The sequence below is a fragment of the Osmerus mordax genome, chromosome 20 (genome assembly GCF_038355195.1).
Source record: "Osmerus mordax isolate fOsmMor3 chromosome 20, fOsmMor3.pri, whole genome shotgun sequence".
Classification (NCBI taxonomy): domain Eukaryota; kingdom Metazoa; phylum Chordata; class Actinopteri; order Osmeriformes; family Osmeridae; genus Osmerus; species Osmerus mordax.
Window position 1 is genome coordinate 10,934,851 of NC_090069.1, and position 3,966 is coordinate 10,938,816.

The following is a 3,966-nucleotide window of genomic DNA, read 5'->3' on the forward strand; positions in this document are numbered from 1 at the left end:
TTCTCAGATCCATTCCCAAACCCTCCACCTCCGACCCTGGCAACAGATGGAACGGATGGTAAATAATCTAAATTAATAATGTAACTACCATTGCAAAATCGTTTTTCATGTATTTTGTATATGTATTTTGCTTGCAGATGAACTACCAGAATCCCAGCACTCCATGACTCTGACCCAGCATTTTGTCGAAGGTAAACTGACCATTTTACATTAATTGATTTTTGAACATTTCCTAAGAAAACACAGACTTTCATATAATCACGATATTGCTATGTTGCCAATTTAGACAAGAGACCCTCTTGGCCAGCGGCAGCTTGGGAGCCAAGAAAACTGCAAGGTATGCCTTTTTATACATCATATTTAAACTTAATCTACCATATAGCCTAAAGTAGCCTAATAATCGCTAGCATTTTTGCAGACACTGTGACCGCGGTGGTAATGGAAGGTGATTCTTAATTACAGATACATTACAAGTTCTCCTTCAAAAGGTGGAGACAATTGAAGCAAGTCAGAGGGAGATACTCCTTCTGTTGCGCAGAAGCCAGGGAAGACAAAGTGAGGAGCCTGCACTCAACTTTGTTGCGGCACAATGCCTAAAAGAACTTCAGGATCTTGAGGAGCGCCTCAAGATGACCGAGTTCAGAAAGAGAGTGGTAGGTCGCTAGTATAATGCTTAATTCAAGTTGAACTGTCCTGTAATTTATAACCTACCTAATTTGGTATATTAACTACCAACATAAATTAAACAGTTTAAGACTAAGAATTATGTACTGTTGAAATGAAAAATTGCAAGTTGAATGTGGTTACCTTCAAGGCCTGGTTATTTTCAACAGATTCACCATCTCAGCCTCACTGGTGGGGCCACTCCTGGAGAGTGCGTCAGGAGAGTGATGGGATCCGTGGCAACAAATGCTGTCTGGAGTTGCTACAGCTTCAAGGGGAAAAGGGAGAAGTTGCCCTTCATTGGCACAACTGTGTCCACAACAATTAAACGTTGAGTCTGAGCACTTCTTTCTGTGAAAGAATCACATAAAATGTCTTAAAATGTTGATGATCTCGCTTAACACTGAATGTATATGTTTGTGTTGTCTGTCCAATTGCAGAAGCAGTTATGAAATGGAAGGCAGGGCTGGGAGAGAAGGAGGTTGAAATGCTGATAGGGGAGACTCTGAAGCATGCTCCAGCACAGACCATTAAGGTAATAAATAACAATGGGCAGTTATATTGTTAGATTCAAAGCTAGACAGGTAAAATGGGATGGACTTGACACTCACCTTTTCTGTTTGTGCATTGTTTTGTTGATAGGCGCAACTGGTCTCTTCAGTTGGAGGAGTATAGCTGCTGGAACCACGGCCTTCTTTTAGACTTGTTTTCTTTTTAAATAAAGTTCTTGCATATAACTTGGTACGCCCATGTCTCATTTACAATTACAACATAGCGTTAATGTTGTGTGTTTGTATGTAGGAGCTCAAAATAATTAACGACTCTCTCTGTAATACCACAGTTAGTTGTAATTTCAAACATTCCTATCTAGGCCGACTGCTGTTGAAGTACACTACAGTTATCATTTATGTCTAGCTGTGCACCATGCAAAATATTGGTTTTGCTTAAAAACTGCTAGGGGCTAACTATATCTGCCGGGATAGTTTTGGGCAAATGAGGACTGCTAGCAGCTAATGCAAGTCCGCCCTAGAATAGGCTAGGTTTTCAATTACCTGATGATGACCAACTGACAACTATGAAGACATTACGTTGTCACGACGTTGCAACGACCATCTGACAACGTAACCAAATTACGTTGTCTTTACGAATCCACGACTTTCACTTTTCTGGTTGCCACGACGTAATACAATTACGTTGTGGCGACGAAAGTTTGGTCATCAAAGTACGTCCTAGTTACGTAAGGGCGACGTAACTGTGTTAGCTGGGCAGTTTGTTTTTGGCCACACAGAACACAAGCAACGCTCCAGTACTGCAATGGTTAGCTGCTAGCCTACTAGCTCATTTGCCGGCTAGGACTGGGGAAGGTGAATCACCGGTGAGAGGGTGTGTGTGTGTGGGCCCACGTATGTGATTCGTGGTAATGCAATGTGCTGTGTATTGTTAAAAATTAGCTGAATGTTAGTTCAAGTAGCCTACCAGCTATTATAATATGGATGTCTGTTAGGGACATAATATAGGTAACTGTATTTGCTGATTGGTTTATATGTGAAGGTGCATTCAAACTTGAGGTTTGTTGTAATTTCATTTCATTCAAAAGCTATTCATACATTGTGTATCCTATTTTGTTTCATTAAGAATTCATTACATTGGTGATTTTAATATTTATTTTCCTATACAAATCAGTAAACTATATTTTTATTTGATAATTGAACAACCTGAGTTCTGAGTATTTCCTTACGCTGCGTTCACACTGCAACGTTTTTTAACGCTCTGCATCGCTTGCCTTCCCACAGTACACCACGCTCGGGGGCGTGTTAGACAAGTTAATACAGAGTTGTAGTTCTCTAAGGTCACTGTTGTAGTCATGGCCAAGCGTGCAGATTTGGGTTCATGTACTCACAATATCGATAAAAATACCACTATTACACAATATTTATGTAAGTGCAAGATTTTACTAGTGCAAGATCACAGTAGAATACATGTTACGCCACCGGTCACTCAACCAGTCGTTTGTAGGCTGGGCTAGCGAGCTAGCAGTGGCACAGAACAGTCACGTAACTAGACTGAATTTAAAAGTAGACTATAAAAACACACTAGGAACAATGACGACATCGGCAACCATGCACCATGCATTATTAGTTTAATGTAATCTTTAAATTCAGGCTCGTCACATTAGTAACTTTGTTCTGAACAGAACTGGGTGTGCAGACACATACAAAAAGTTTCTCCTCCATCTTGAAATTGTGAAACCTAGAACTGTTTATCATGACCAACGGTTGCTACGTTACAAGAAACAAGAAACCAATCCGATTGGCCAACGCTAGCGTTTTCACGCTCTTCATTTACATAAAGTTGAGAAAATCCAACTTGCAACTCTCCGCTCCGCTCGCCTTCCCACAATGCCCTACGCGAGCGTCAACGCCTGGTTCCATTGAAAGTGAATTGGATCGTCGGAGAACGCTGGTCCCAAAAAAAAGTTTTGAACATGCACAAAAGTTCTCATGGAGACTGGCGTTCTTCAACATTTAATTTTAAACGCTGAAGAACTTTTGTGGACGTTTGGCTATCGTTAGTCTGTCGTTACCCTAGCGTTACTTGGTTGTTATTCATCGTTTGCGAAAGCAAACGTTGTTTTCATCGTTTGCTTTTGTCACACGTCGTCGCGACCCAGTGACACGTCATCACACGCTAATAGTTTTCAGGGGTGTCTTACTTGGTCGCTGTTACACGCTCCTCATGCGTCAGTCCCACGCTAGTCATCCGTTATAGTCACACGTTAGTCACATGCCAGATGTGTCCACCTCGCCCTAGAATGATCGAAATTGAACGATTAGAACTTTCAGAGAACGTTAACCAGAACGTTATGGTGTGACGGAGCCTTGAGAAGTCTTTTTTTTTTTTTTGTCATTTAGCAGACGCTCTTATCCAGAGCGACTTACAGTAAGTACAGGGACATTCTCCCCGAGGCAAGTAGGGTGAAGTGCCTTGCCCAAGGACACAATGTAATTTGATACAGCCGGGAATCGAACCAACAACAATTCTGATTAATAGCCGGACTCCCTAACCGCTCAGCCATCTGACCCCCTTGAGTAAGATGTCTCCAGTTAATTTTCTACCGGCCAATCAGCGAACAGAGGGAGTGGCTGTCGTGCGCTAGTATGTGTTGTAGTTCCATAATGGCGGCGGAGAAAGATGCGAGCAAAGCCATTAGGTCCGTTGTGGCAACGCTGCCGAATATCCATAAGCTAAAGCCAGAGCAAGAACAGAGTTTTGTTGGTGGCCATGATGTTGTGGCCCTCCTCC

The 3,966-nt window shown here is 42.0% G+C and overlaps 1 long non-coding RNA gene across 1 annotated transcript; it reads left to right on the top strand.

Annotated features, from left to right (window-relative positions):
* Window positions 1-518: 518 nt before the first annotated feature.
* On the top strand, window positions 519-1,199 carry LOC136964470 (uncharacterized). The gene is made up of 3 exons (XR_010879074.1): window positions 519-653; window positions 834-993; window positions 1,104-1,199. It is a non-coding gene; the product is annotated as an uncharacterized lncRNA (long non-coding RNA).
* Window positions 1,200-3,966: the final 2,767 nt, after the last annotated feature.